Source organism: Dipodomys merriami, unplaced genomic scaffold (genome assembly GCF_024711535.1).
Source record: "Dipodomys merriami isolate MVZ:Mamm:240054 unplaced genomic scaffold, mDipMer1.0.p SCAF_8, whole genome shotgun sequence".
In the NCBI taxonomy this organism is placed as follows: domain Eukaryota; kingdom Metazoa; phylum Chordata; class Mammalia; order Rodentia; family Heteromyidae; genus Dipodomys; species Dipodomys merriami.
In genome coordinates, this window is record NW_027206401.1 from 58,092,150 (window position 1) to 58,108,380 (window position 16,231).

General features: G+C 38.5%; 1 long non-coding RNA gene across 2 annotated transcripts; it reads left to right on the forward strand.

Moving 5' to 3' along the window:
• The first annotated feature begins 2,192 nt into the window (after positions 1–2,192).
• LOC138819168 (uncharacterized) lies at positions 2,193–9,410 on the forward strand. Of its 2 annotated transcripts, XR_011369336.1 has the most exons (5): positions 2,193–2,622; positions 2,966–3,126; positions 6,073–6,156; positions 7,743–7,947; positions 9,257–9,410. It is a non-coding gene; the product is annotated as an uncharacterized lncRNA (long non-coding RNA). The 2 variants fall into 2 exon arrangements; XR_011369337.1 differs by lacking the exon at positions 6,073–6,156.
• Positions 9,411–16,231: the final 6,821 nt, after the last annotated feature.

Consider the following 16,231-nt stretch of genomic DNA (forward strand, 5'->3'; position numbering starts at 1 on the left):
TAGAACATCAGAGCTTCTCATTTTTGCCTTCATCCATCAGCCAATCCAATTTCTTACAGGGTGTCATCATCAGAGGCTTGTCCCAGCCAACCAGAGTCTTGCGTGGAGAGGAGTCCTGAAGAAGAAGGCTGCAACTATCATCAGCCTTTCCTCCATTTCTGGCACAGTTGGAAATGCCTGCTTTCCCCTGCTCTCTTCCTTGGTCCTGTATTCTTCCATAACTAATTCCTGAAATGATTCTGTTTAGAACTTATGGATTCACATGTTCAAACTTGTTCATCTTTTTAGTCCTGCACCCAAGCTTTACTGTCTAACACACTTCTCCAATAACTAATTGTCCCAAAGGTTTCTACCATGAATACAACATGACCGTGGCCCAAGCCACACCATATCTGATGGTCCATATCAATATTTTAATTGATAAATAGAATGAGAGCTACCTACTGCCAGGGCCCTGCTCCTCATACGAAGTCACACAGCTCATCTGTCTCACTTCGGTGATAGGTATCTCTTCCTTACCAGGGGATTTTCTATCCATGCTCTGGCATCCTCAAATGGACAAGAAGCTGGAAGACAAGTCCCCAACTCCCCCACCCCTAACACCCCTCCAGGGGGTCTGTTCTGCAGTTGAGACTTGCTCATATCTCAATAACCTTGTGGAGAACAGCATTTGGAATGGCCGAGAATTAGCTTGCTTTATATTCAACAAATCCCTCGTGTCTGCATTTACTTCTAAAATCTCTCCTTGCTCATTATCTGTGGAATGAGGCAAATTCCTCATGCCTGTTCTGGACTAGGACATTCATCCACTGCTCTCTGATGACATCATTGTTCAAATCCCATTTGCTTACTTCCCTGGATTACCTTTTACCCACAAGGATGTGAATTCCTGGGCGTCATCTAACTCATAGCTTTCCCTAGGCCCTGATACTTCTCAGGTGAAATTAAGATCAAAGGAAAGATTTCTTCCAGAGGAGCAAGTGGGACAAAAACAGTTTGTTTATTTTCTCATTTCAAAATGCATGAAGCTAAACATTATTATTTATCTCCATTATTTGTTTTCGTGCCAGGGCTGGGATTTAAACTCAGGGCCCTGCGCTTTATCCCTTAGCTTTCTTGCTGAACACTCTGCTTTCAGCTTTTTGGTGGTTAATCAGAGACAAGAGTCTCACAGACTTTTGTGATCCTCCAATCAGCCTTCTGAGTAGCTAGGATTACAGGCATGAGCCCCTAGTGCCAAACACCAAGCTTTGCATAAGTAAACCAAATGGTGGTTTTCAGAAATCCCAGCATACTGCTATTGCTTACAGCCTGGAAATTCCTCACAATCCGAATACCATCAAGGGATATCACGGCAAACACATAATTGCACACTTCTCTTTTTAAGATATTGTAATGCATTTCCTACATTGATATCATTTGGCAAGAGCTATAAATTTATGATAGATCAAAAGGGGTTACAATTATAATTATAGGTTATTTCTTAAGGATTCCACAGAAAACAACTGAAAACTCAAAACCTTACTTAAGGCAGAATAATCCAACCATCATGTTTTTCCATATTTCAGACAAAATACATTGTCTGCCTTAAAACTATAATAGTGGTGTTTGAGAGCTTACTCAAAGGACCACAAAAATCTGTGAACAGATGAGCAATCCCAAATAGCCATTATAAACTATGACAGAAATGAATTTGATTTTTTTATTTGTAATGAATACATTGCGTGGGGTTGACTTTTAAAAAAATTTATACAGACCACCCTAACAAACTACGTCATTCATCCTGTTTTTCTTTTTCCCTTTCCATTATCACATCTATCACACACTATAATCAGAGATGGTTTAGTTTGCCTATCTCTGATTTTTGGTCTTATGTACTTCATAAGAACAGACATTATTATGACTATTTTTACTCACCAATATATGCTTATATACACTGTGCTAGAGGCTGAATAAATAAATATCTAGTAAGTACATAAACCTCAGGCACATAACCAATGTCAAGTTGTGGTTGGCTTCAATGAAATGACATTATATAATTAGCTACGTTCTAAGACACAGATAGCTAATTTGAAATAGATTGACATATGAGACATGTAGGAAGCACTGATAAATGTTACTTTGGTCTCTATTTTTATAATAACTATATTTTAAAATATTAATATTTACCACAAATGTTTGTTTTACATATTTTTCCCATTAAAAATAATATGTCTATTACATTCACAAGTAACAGGGTGCTAGAAAGGAAAGCTTTCACACTGGCCAGGAGAATATACCTTCATTCTTTGAGCTTAATTCTTCCAAGTAAAGAAGATAAAATTTGGTCACAAGTGGATTTAGCTCGACATTTACATTTTTTAAAACACTTCAGAAAGAAAAAGTATAGAATGTGGGTGGTTTGGCTACGTATCAGCTGCGGGGCTGTGTGTGGTGAGATGATTTTTTTTAAAGTTTTAGCTGACTACGAGTTCTACGTGAACATTATATTGAAAAATGCCCTGATGGAATCATAACTGGTGCCATAAAAATACTGTCCAGAACATATTTTATGATAAAATAGCTTTCCAGCCACGTCTACCGTGTTCTGTTCAACCGGGAGTCCCACGTTCTAATACAGAGGTAGGTAAACATGCACCTCTCTAGAGAGTAGCAATGAGGCCACAGGAAACCTGTAAGCAGACATCTTCTGAGCTGGAGATGCTCCCTGCTGTGGGGTATGATGTAAGCATTGTGGTCTTCTACATAAAGGTTTGTCTAGCAGGCCTAAACTTAGTGTGGGTAATGGGGACCCAGGAGGCGATCCAGAGACAGCTGTGGACCTCAGAAAGCAGATTCACCCTTATGAAGAACTTCCTAGCAAAATAAAGTATGAGAATGAACTGCCTTTTAATATAGTAAGCTTTAAGACCCCTGAGATGAGCAGAGACAAAGGAGAACTCACAGAGGACGTTTATTCCATCAGATACGTGAAGCTCAACAATGGTGTCCTGCGACCGACTACACGGCCAGCACAGTGAATCCTCTAAGCCATTGGTGTTTTCTATTACTACCACATGGGCATGCTTTGAGAACGCCTGCTCAAATCGTCTTATTGTGTTGGCATTTTTCTTCTACCCACTAGACGTGAGTTTGTTTTCCATTGGCAGGGTTTATTGAAAGTATGGGTGATCATCTCGATTTCCTGTATTTTAAACAAGATGAGAAAGTGGTTCTCAATGAACAAGGAGATGTGGGTGACATGTGGCTGACATGTGGTGACATGCAAGAGCCATGCGGGTGGCATGCAGAGGGCATACAGGTGACACAAGGGAGATGTGTGGGAGACACGCCGGTGACATTATGACCTAAGGGATGCTGTCAGCCTCCTTTCTGATTCACCAGACACCCCAAACTTTTTCCTTCATCTTTTCCTCTTTTTTTTTTTCCTTTGTGCTGCTCCTGGGGCTTGAACTCAGGGCCTGAGCACTGTCCCTGGTCTTCTACTACTTGAGCCACAGCACTACTTCTGGCTTTTGGGGAATAATTTATTGGAGATAAGTCTCTCATGGACCTCAAATCTCCGCTTCCAGAGTAGTCAGACAGTGGTGTCCAGCCCGCTCTCCAATTTTTAAACTTTAATTCATTACAGAAGTTATTCACATGACCTGAACCCAGCCAGGAGAATGAATTCCTGATGATCAGTCCACTTACAAGCCATTATGATCTCTACTGGGGTGGGGTCCTGACCACTTCTTATGACATAACCAGAAGTTTGTCACACAAAATAGATTCTTGCTGTAAAGTCAGGTAGAAACACCTTCAGTGAGATAATGGTGCCAGGTGGGATTATGACAGAGAGGGGGAGAGAGAGAGAGAGAGAGAGAGAGAGAGAGAGAGAGAGAGAGAGAGAGAGAGAGAGAGAGAGAGAGAGAGAGAGAGAGAGAGAGAGAGAGAGAGAGAGAGAGAGAGAGAGAGAGAGAGGAGAGAGAGAGAGAGAGAGAGAGAGAGAGAGAGAGAGAGAGAGAGAGAGAGAGAGAGAGAGAGAGAGAGGAGAGAGACTTGACATTACTATGCAACCTTGCTTAGTAGGCATAAGAGAAAACTTAAGGCTAAGATTATGTCTTTATATCACCTAAAAGTAGTCTATTATGAGAAGCACCTAAATATATTTTTATTGAAAGTTGCAGATTATCTCAAAATGACCTCCAGCAATTTCGATGCAATGAATTGAGAGTTGGGTTTGGAGAGTCTGCTTGCTTTATAAGTGGTGTAGATGAATTACAGGCACAGAGTTTGTAAACTGCACATTGAAAAGCCCTACTGTGTTAAGCAAAATGACAGAGTTTTGTATTTTTCAGGTGTCTCTCTTAGAGTTGAAGACCAGTTACTAGAGCAAAGAGCAATGATTGAAATCAAGTCTAGTTGACAGTAGGCTGGGCCTGTTGTCATAATATGGACTTACTATGTTGCTATAAATAAAAGAAATTATTCAATAATGGTAAATGGAAAAAATATAATAGTATTGAGACACTGAGAAAAGTCACACCAGAGTGGGAAGAGCTTAGTTTTGCTTAGGGCTCAAGTGTCAAACTTCTGCCTAATAATTCACAGCAAGATACATTGCACAGTTTGCTCAGGGGTTAGCATTTATAAGCCAGGAAGCTATTTCACAAAGCCTTATCAGGACAAGGGGACAGACACATTGTTATTCAAGCCACATGCTGCTCCAATGCTAACCAGTGAGCTTATAACAGAAGACATTCCGAAGAGAACAATCACATGATGGTTGATGCAGATTGACCCTGGGTTCAATCACCAATGTGGTGCATGAAAACACACACACATATACACACACGTGTGAGAGATACAGTGAGAAAGAGAAAGAATGAGAGATCATAAAATACACTAAGCAGAATAATAACTGCTTCATAAATTTATGGAAGGCAAATGTGTTCATTCACAAATTTCTAGGATTGAAGCAATCCAGAGAAGATTTGAGTATTAACCGGGCAACCTACCATTTACACTATGATTGCTATATTCCCTATATTCTCTAGAAAAGTAATTCCCTTATCCAACTTCTCTTTTCCATTCTGTGCTCCCTTAAAATTCTTGAACTATTTCATTAGAATTTCTCTACTTATTGAAGGAAAGTAGCTCAAAATCATCATGGCAATGTGACAAATTAGAGGTTAAGTATGTAGCAGTAAGTATGATAGAGGTCTTTGCTAGTGAGCTTGAGGGTCTTGTTTAGATTCCAACAACATTCTCTCTCTCTCTCTCTCTCTTACACACACACACACATACACACACACACGCGCGCACACACACACCCCTAAAATCTTAGACAAATGTATCATCCTGATTTTTTATTATCTTTATTTAATTCAAGCCTATAAAGTGAGAGAAAGAGAGACACAGAGAGGGATCATAAAATACCTTAAGCAGAACAACTAAGGCCTCTCTCACCAGAATAGCAGAAGTACAAGGACAAGCATGCTGTGTTCTCTGTGAAGGAATCTTTCTCCCCATACTTCTGTGTGAGGAGCACACTCCTTCTCCACAGATAGGCTGGTGTTCAACTCGTTCTTTTCTCTTCTGATTAAAGCAAGAGACTGAACTCCATTTTGGATGAACAGATTTTCAGTATAAATGGAAAAAATATTAACAATAAAGACCAGATTCTTATCAAGACTTTCTCAGGATCCAGGCCACATTTCTTTGAATACAAAGCTTCCTTAGAAGAAACTCAACACCCTTAATGGAGAATGCAAAAACTGTCTTCTCTATGTTTAATTGAAGATAACTTTTTACCTCTTATCTGGCCAGGAATTTATTGTTATTCAAGTACGAAAGTAGAAATAATTCAAAGAATACATTATTTAATATTTCAAGCTTAAGAATATGAATTCCTTGGTTACATAAAATTTTTAATGCGATTTTATTATACAAAGCACACAAAAATATTATTCATCCATAGTGAGGGGTGAAATTATGTCATTTGTAGGAAAATGCATGAACTGGATGTCATTTTAAGCAAAAGAAACCAGACTTGGAAGGTAAAGATCTAATGGTTTCTCTCATATGCAGAACACACACCTGAAAAATAAACCAAAGAAAAAAATTACAGGAGTGTAAGGAGGGATTGTCCAGGAGAAAGACCCATGGAATGAGGTGGGTGAAAAGAAAGGATGGTGCAGAATATCATCTAAGTCTATTATATGAATGTATGAAAATAGAGTAATGAGGCCCATTCAGATTGTATACAAAGAGGGGAAGGGGAATAAGAAAAAAAGAATAGGGAATATGATTAAAGTACATTATACCTATGTGCAGAAATATTTCAGAGAAATTTGTTCATTCAATTAATATATGTTAATATGCTAAAAACAATATGACAAAAAACAAGTCAAGAAGAACTGATTTTGGTAGTCACGCTTTAATAAATGCTGAACTGATGGAATAAAAGACTAATTCACTCTTGATATAAAGATGGTTATTAGTATCTTTTATAAGTGGACTATAATTTATTTATTTATTTATTGTACAGTCACCTAGTATAAACAAACAGACCATTAGATAATCATGCAATTCTTTCCATAGGGTTCATTATAAAAGGACTTGTAGAAGTATCTGTCAGGCCAAATTCTTGAAAATCTTAGAATAGTCTTCAATTAAGCCAAAATGACACACCATGATTACTTTGGGGATCATGATTTTGTGGCTCCAAATAAATGCAGGCAGAGTTCCAGTGTCCTGTAATGGAAGAAACACACATTGCTATAAGCATGGTGATACTGCATATGATGGTATATGTATGCATGCATAGTTGCAGGTCTACAAGCGGTGTTTATATAAAATCCTCTGTCAAGTAAGATTGGTATGGAAAGCATTGCTTTAGTCCTCCATAGGAGGGAGAGAAGGAGTAGGAGAGGGGCCAAGAACAGGGGAGAACAGGATCCTGAGAAACCATTCCTTCTGACAGAGAAGTAATTAGAAAACAAATTGCCTGGTTCCCAATGCTGTGTTCTTCTAGTCTATTGTTTTTGTTACCAATGTTATTATATTCTCTACAGTGAAGACAAAATTTCCAGAAATAATAGCACCATAAAACTTGAATGGTACTGAGGGAGTCTGGAGATGGATCTTAACATTGTCACTGTCATTTCCTGAGTAGTGTTAGTAGCAAGAACCTGAGTTATAGCTCTGCCCCACATTTTCCCTTTAGTTGTATCTTACTGCTTCTCTGTTTATCAGGAGCCCTATTGAAAATTAAGATTCGAGAGAAAAGAGCTTTATCACTTGAAACCATTACACCTAAGTTTTAATAATAGTTAACTCATCCCACCCAGAAATATCCCAATCTATCCTCACTGTATTCTTCTGAGAAATAAGAGGAATACAACTACTGGAAGACATGCATTTTCCAAATGAAGCCTGGATATTTATAATAACCTTTTAGCTGAATTTACTATACACTTGCTACTTTGAGTATAGGACATCATTTCATTTTTAAATTACTTTTGTTCTGTTTAAGTAGATGTACAAAGAAGTTACCATTCAACAAATGAGTCTATAAACACAGTACATCTTAATCAGTGTCATTCCTTTACAGGATGCATGAATTATTGCTTAGTAGTTGAAGAAGATGAACCAAAGATTATATTCATTTATTTTCATATTCTTGAACTTTTGAATGGCTATTCAATAAATAGGGTAAATGCACTCCATATGTGAACTATTTTCCTTTGTACTTACAGATGTTAGCTTTGTGACTCATCCAAGACTTCTCCTTTCTGTAACGTGTACTCAGAAACCGCCACAAGCACCTATTAAGGAACCCTCAGCACTACTGAATTTGCAGTTGAGGTGGAAATCTGATGCCTTTGCTGGGTTTGAATACCAAAAGGAAAATTCATAAAGTAAGAAGAAAAATAACATTGCAATTTGGCTCCTTTAATAAATGTAAGTGATGCATACTGAGTTTGTAATTAAAATATTTTCTGTCCTGTTGGGGATTTGAAATGTTAGGTGATTTATACGCTCTCTCTTCCCATTAATAACATAGTGTGTCCATTTGGAAATGAATGTGGCCATAACTTTCCTTGGTCTTATTCACAATTCCAGAGCTAAGGCTTTTCTCTGTGGTTCTTTGTGTCTTGCATTACAATTTCAGTACTGTTTTGTACATTTGGTTTACCTACAGTCTTAATATAATTGCATATTATATATGTGTGTGCCTATATATGTAGTTACACACACAAGCACACATATTATGCACACTATACACATACACATGAAGAAATATATATACATATGTATACATACATATGAAGAAAACATGAAGTAGACATATAAAATAGAATAGATGAACAATGTCTGGGTTTGCTTAAAACATTTTAAGAAAACAAAAAGTATTTGTTTTTATGATAAACATTTACATATTAAAGACCCTCAGGCATTTTAAATTTCCACACTGACTTACAGCTTTCAACCTAAGTTTCACTTGGTTCTGGTATTCCAGGAAACACCTCACGGGCAGTTGGAGGACATAGTCAGGATAAAAGGGTACCTTTCTGCCTGAAGATCTGTTATCTGCTATCATAATGTGTGGAAAAACATCCTAAGAGTTTCACTGACTACATATTATTAAACTTACTGTATAAAGAAAACATAAATCTGAATACAATGTCCTAAGAAACATCTCAGGCAGGTCTCAGAAAGAAGTGAAATGGCTTCCTTTTCCTTAATGCCTTTTCCTGAAAGAAAAGTGAGAGGCTGATTATCCCATGAGAAAAAAAATGCAAGCTTAAAACGGCATCTAGGAAAAATGTATGTGTGTGTGAGAGAGAGAGAGAAAGAGAAAGAGAGAGAGAGAGGGGAGAGAGAGAGAGAGAGAGAGAGAGAGAGAGAGAGAGAGAGAGAGAGAGAGAGAGAGAGAGAGAGAGAGAGAGAGAGAGGCTCTTCCTACAGCCCTTATCAATTCTTTTTGGTGGAGTATATTTAAAACTGGTTTGTTGTTTATGTGAATTCTATTTTTATTTTATAGACTAAATGTTATGATTTAGTATTAGACAATTTAACTGTTTAGATGTTTATGTGTTTATACAAAATCAACTTATTTTTCTATATTGTCATTAAACTATAAGACATTTAAATATATTTTGCTCTATAGTAGGGATTTGTTCTTTTAAATAGTACGTGCTATTATCTGATGGATTTTTTGATTACTGTATGTTTAGTTTGCAATTTATGGAATCTTTTTTTGTTTCAGTCGTGGGGCTTGAACTCTAGGCCTGGGTGCTATCGCTCAGCTCTTCAGCTCAAGGTGAGCTCTCGGCCACTTGAGCCACAGTGCCACTTCTGGTTTCCTGATGGTTTATTGGAGATAAGAGTCTCACGGACTTTTCTGCCCAGGCTGCCTTTGAACTGCGATAATCAGATCTCAGTAGCTAGGATTACAGGCGTAAGTCACCAGTGCCTGGCAATTTATGGAGTCTTTAAGAGAATTATCATTGTGCTTGCAATACAAATAAACTAAAAAGTATAGATATACTAAAGCTTCATTTTTTTCCTTATTAGAGGAAAAGTCCATATTTTATTTCTCCATTACCCTGTTTCATATATAATCCTTTATTCAAAGAACAATTCCAATTAATTAGCTAAATATCTTGCTTTTATTTCCTCAATAGTGATAGAACACAGGCAAGAGAAACTGAAGGAATAACTAAAGCTATGTCCAGTGCCCTCACTTTTATTTATTTTATTTATTTATTTGTTTGTTTTTGGTCAGTCATGGGGCTGGAACGCTGGGCCTGGGCGCTGTCCCTCATCTCTTCTGCTCAAGGCTAGTGCTCTACCACTTGAGCCACAGCACCACTTCCAGTTTTCTGGTGGTTAATTGGAGATAAAAGTCTCATGGAATTTCTTGCCCAGGCTGGCTTTGAACCGAGATCCTCAGATCTCAGCCTCCTGAGTAGCTAGGATGACAGACGTGAGCCACCGGCGCCTGGCTACCTTACTTTTATTTTAAACTTCCAATGATACCAATTTTCCAAATTAACTTTTTTAAATTATTTTTTTAATTGTAAAAATGTTGTACAGAAGGGTTACAGTTACATGAGTAGGGTAATGACTACATATCATAGCGAGCATTGTTACCTCCTCCTTTATTTTCCCCCTACCATCACTTCCTTCCCCACCTCCCCAACTCCTCCCGCCTACCCCCAACATTGTAAAGTTCATTTTCAATATAGTGTCCTGTACATCTAATCATTACAATGGGTCAGCCTGAATCCCCATTTAAGCATTCTGCAATATCCCTTCCCCTCCTCAAATTACACAAATATATATACAACATGCAGAACACTGACATCAAATCCAGTGAAAACGGGTTATACTATGGGGTAAGAACATAGAATAGAAACAGAAGAATCACATAGTGTGTTGTAAGTACATTAAAAACACTGGCAAGAAAGAAGAAAAACAACAACAACAAAAACCTCTTGTGTCCCTGTCTTGGTGTACATTTTGCTTAATAATATTTCATACATAGCCTTTGACCTACTCTGCTTGTCCTAGACATGTACTAGTCACTGCAAACAAGGGAAACCTTGGGACCTATGTTTCTTTGGGCCTGGCTTACTTTACTTAATGATTTCTTCCAAGTCTTTCCATTTCCTAGCAAAAGAGGCAATGTCATTTTTTCTGATGGAGGCATAGAATTCCATTGTGTGTGTGTGTGTGTGTGTGTGTGTGTGTGTGTGTGTGTATCACATTTTCTTGATCCATTCATCTACTGAGGGGCATCTGGGTTGGTTCCATATCTTAGCTATGGTAAATAATGCTGCGATAAACATGGTTGTGCTGGTAGCTTTGGTATGATCTTGTTTGTGATCATTTGAGTAAATGTCCAAAAGTGGAATTGCTGGGTCATAAGGGAGCTCTTTTGAGGAATCTCCATACTGCTTTCCAGAGTAGTTGAACAAATTTACACTCCCACCAACAATGCAATAGGGTTCCCTTTTAGCCATATCCCCTCCAGCATTGTTGTTATTAGATTTCTTGATTATAGCCATTCTAGCTGGGGTGAGGTGGAATCTCAGCATTGTCTTCATTTGCATTTCTTTTATGGCTAGAGAGGTAGACACATGAAGAAATGCTTAATCCAAATTAACTTTTAAGTCTCTTTCATGGTGTTTCAAAGACCCTCTACAGCCTATGTAGCAACTGGGAACCTGAAAGAGTCTAAAAGAATCCACAGTCATCCAGGCACTGTAATGCAAGCTAATCAAGAGCTGAGATCTAAAGATTGTGGTTTGAAGGCATCCTGGGCAGGAAGGTTCAGGAGACTCTTATCTCCACTTAACACCAGAAAATTGGAAGTGGTGCTATGGGTCAAAGTAGTAGAGTCCTAGCCTTGAGCAAAAAAATGCTTAGGGACAGCTCCCAGGCCCTGAGTTCAATATATATATATATATACACACATGAAAGCAACCTGGTTGATTCCAATCCGATGGTCCAGGGGAGGGTTTGGTAGTCTACATTTTTAATGGGCTCAAGTGGTCCATAACATTGCTGGTTCATAGATTGCTCTTTGAGAAGCAACGTTAGCTGTGAGAGACAGATTATACAAATCCACCATGGCAGCCACACACCAAAAGAGCTCTTACTCACAACGTGTAGTAACTCCCCCAGAAACTTAGCTCTTGTCTATAACAGCCAGCCCACAGAATCCCATGTGTTGAGTCAGATCTGAAAGCAGTCAGAATCTATCTCTAAGTAGTATTCCAGGAAGGCAAATGATCCTAATTTATCTATCAATCGGCACAAAAAGCCAGAACTTGAATCCCCTGTTCCAGTTAAAGATCTACAAGAGAAAGCCAACTGTGGATCTCCATCTGAGCATCAGCTGATTCCCTCATTATGGCTCTCCAGGTTCTGTGAGTGAAGACCTTCCCGTCAGGGCAGACTGGAATGCGACCCAGTTTTCCATCACCGAAGCTTCCTCCACCTCCACCTACCTCTGAATCGCTGCCAAACATAAATAATGGCAGCTGAGCCTCTGGTTAGAGCCAGCCATGAACAAACAATACTTTCTGGTTCTCACTTGACTGGTTTCTGTCCATTTCCAGATGCAGCTTTCTTCTAGGGTTCAAGTTCCAGAGAAATGGTGTAACTCCTAGAGCTGGTTGAATCCAGTTGTCTTCCTACCAGTAAGGCTGTTTTCCTCTCTTCTCCATCCTCACCCCCAAATAGGCCTCCCTGAAGTTCACATCCGCCTGACTTTTTCTCTTTTCCATGATGACACATCTCCAAAATGGAAAGAAGAGGAATGGTTTGTTTTCTTCTGGGTTTCAAGCCCAGACAATGGCTTTCTTCTCTCCTTCCTCTCTAATGGCCATGGTGCTAAGCCGGGGCTGTGTTCTGTCCAGAGCCGGCCAGGTCCTGCCTGCTTCATTAGTGAATTCAGAGAATCCTGCCCCACATTTCCTGGCCCAATAGTTAGTCAAAAAAAAAAAGATCAAATTTATGTTTCTACTGCTAGGAAAGAGAGGATGAAAGCTTCCTGGGGCCTAAATTATAATTCTATCCCAGCTTTGTAATGATCATTTTTATTGTTGGGAAAGTTTGCATCACTTCCCAACAAATCTTGAGTGGCACGCTTCTTTATTCACCTTTTCCCTTGATTTATGTCTGCCACGGGGACTTGCTCCAAGGAGACATGGCTGGAACAGGGAAGGTTTGGAGAGTCTGTGCTTTCACCCAGCAGCATGCCAATTCAGATCCATTTCCCTAATAATGATTTAAAGCGTAAAGTCATCAACACCAGTATCCAAGAAGTATCTGGATAGCAGAAATATAGACATCTCCCAAAGAGGAAGAGAAGGGAAAGACTGACTCTGATACCTAAGAGAGAGAGAATCTTAGGGGCACATGACATCACCCACAGGGAATTGAAAACTATTTGTCAAAGTAAAAAGAATTATACGTGTACATGTATGTGGAAATGAAAAGTGTATCTCTGCCCAGCATTTCTCCCAAGCAGTTGAAGGAATTAACCTGCAGTCTTCAGAACAGCTTGGTAGTTACTTTATTATTTGTCATGGTTAGAAACATTGGCAATGCTTTTCAAACCGCCCTCCTTTCTTGTACAGTCATCAATAAAGTAGACGATGATCCAAGATTTTCCTACAAAGTATCCTTGAATTTTCTTAACAGTACAAGACAACTCAAGGACATTTTCTTGAGGTCATGGCTTAGGAGAGGTTTCACCTTGTTGGGGAACTTGGTGTAAATACCACGTAAGCCTTCTGAGGCAGGTTCTGATTCCGGAACTCTGGAGCAGCAGCCTGAAAACGTCATTTGAAAACTCTCTAAGTGACTGGTGCTGCGGAAGTCTGCCATACAACATGAGTGCCCATTGGCATACATAAGAAGCTTCTCAGGTAGAAAAGTATATAGTCCTTTTCAAGTCAGAGGAATTTCATTCAGTTCAGCACCACTAACTAAACACCTACTCTGTGCCAAGGATACTGGTAGGTGCTCTACAAACCAAGGGAACACAACATGGGTCTTTCCTCAACCACCTGTGTGATGAGAGGGAGAAAGACATGAAGAGAAAGAGAGATGGAGCCGGGCTCTGGTGGCTCATGCCTGTAATCCTAGCTACTCAGGAGGCTGAGATCTGAGGATCATGGTTCAAAGCCAGCCTGGGCAGGAAAGTCTGTGAAACTTTTATCTCCAATAAACCACCAGAAAACAGGAAGTAGCCCTGTATCTCAAGTGGTAGAGCGCTAGCCTTGAGCTGAAGAGCTGAGGGACAGCTCTCAGGCCCAGAGTTCAAGCCCCACAACAGACAAAAAAGAAAAAAGAAAGAGAGATGGAGAGGGACAGGAGAGCCACAGAGGTGAAAGGGAGGAAGGAAAAGTGAGGAAAAGGAAGGAGGGAGAAAGGGAAAGAAAGAAAGGGAATCAATCAGCCCACTTACAGAATATGAGGAGAAAGATGAGTTCCATTGGAATTAATAGAGAAATGAGGTGGGAAGAAAAAGCCAGAGGGAAGTTTGGATTTGTTGCTAGATTTAGAAATTAGAATTTCTACTTATATCAGGAAAACATCGTAAAATAAAATCTAATGAAGAATATCCTAAAGACATTATTGTTTTAAAAGTTTATCTCCAAATTAGTAGCATTTCTGAAATGTGCTTTATTTGCTTTAGTTCATATACCTATATATACATACATGTATATATATACATATATATATGTATATATATACATGTATGAAACTATTGTCCATTCCCCAAAACATAGCTTAAGGAACCTAGACACAGGATCGACATAGTACTTATTCATAACTCAGGGATTAGAAGATTATTTTTTAATGTTTTCTATTGACATTTTAATTGTACATATTAATAGATTTCATACTTCCACACATGCTTACAGTATGAAACAAAGAAAGTCAATGAGTAAGCATCTGGCTGGATTCTTGAATATTTTAATTTACCCCTTGAAAAGATTAATTTCTTTTCATATATTAAAAATTCTTTTCAGTCTTCCATTGCTTTGGTATACTCACCTAAATGAAACTTCAAATCTTGCTCCTTTTAAAACTTCTAAAATATACAAATACATTAAAGACTTAATACTAAATGTTTTGAAATAGCACCGTTCTCTGATATTACATTAATATTATGTATCAATATTATTAATATTACGTCTGCTCTAAAAGGAAACCTTTCCCTTGATAACACTTGACCAATATATCTGCTTTTTAAACAAAGAAACTTTTAGAGCACTTCCAAGACAATTAACTAAAAACAAACATCAGATCTATTCAGAAGCTCTAGAAGTTTGATTCTGTTCTTCATGACCATCTTTCCAAAATTAGCTTTCTTTCTCCACATTCCATTTAGATTCTCTACCAAGGCAGGGTCTACTATTGGAAATATCTTATTTCAGTCTTGTCTTACTATGGTCTGACCTCCAGGACTGGAGGTCAGAGAGTTTAAGACATGCATCAAAGATTAGCCTGGCCAGGGATCTGGGTTTCCTGTTTTGTTCTGATCATGAACCAAGGGCACTTGGCAGAACCAAGGATGTAAACTGATGGTCCTGCCTATTCATAATGCTTTTCTTTACACCACAAGTCATGATTCCTCAGTGTATCAGTGATATCTCCTGTTCTAACTTGGGAATGGCTAGTGTCCAGCATGAATGGACAGATGGTGCAGATTTCATTGGAATTCACAGTGTGCAACACAAAGAACATAATGGAGAGACTCAAAGTGTGATTTTCTGGGAGCATTTTCTTTTCAGCGCATTTCATAGAAGAGAGAAGATAAAGATTTAAGTCACAAATTAATGTAGGTGGTTGAAGCTGTGCCAATAATTACGGATGTCATGTTGGGGTAAAACATATATATTTTTTTCAGCTTTATACTTCTTGCCTGTATCACAGTCAATTCATTTCCAGTATATAGGATTTTCAGGATTAAAGAAATAAATGGCCTATCTTAAATGTGATATTAGTGAATTCTGCTGCTCTTTTTTTTGGTCTAGACTCAGAATATAAGTGTATTATGTTGAAAACATATTTTGCATTTAATACTTATTATTTTTCTCATGTCTTTTTAAAAAATTTTATTCTGAAGGTGATACACAGAGGTAACAGCTGCATACGTGAGGCAGTGAGTACATTTCTTGTTGATCATTGTTACCCCCTCCCTCATCTTTCTCCCACTTTTCCTCCCCCTGACTCCGCCCTAAGTTGTAAAGTTCATTTCCAACATGGTGTCCTGTGAGTATTGCTGTTGCAATACTTCTTTTTGTTCATTGTCTCACCATTTTGCTGCTCTCCTTCCCTTCCCCAAATCAGATAAATGTATATACAAGACACAGGGTACCAAAATCAAATATAGTGACAACAGAGGATAAACCAAAGGGGATAGGAGGAACAAAAGAGACAAGAAATAATTTCACACGGTACAGTAAAACAACAACAAAGAAAAAAACTCTTGTGTCCGTATCTTGGAGTTCATTTTGATTGGCATCATCTTCTGTGGTCCTATGTACATAGCTATTGAGCTATTGTGATCCTCTGCTAGGACTATCCTAGACATATACTAATGATTACAAATGAGGGAATCTAGGAAGCCTGTGTCTCTTTAGGTCTGGCTTACATCACTGCTCTTGCTGATGAGGTTTTTCTCTCTGAGGTCCTTCTTGATTTTAAGTATTCACAA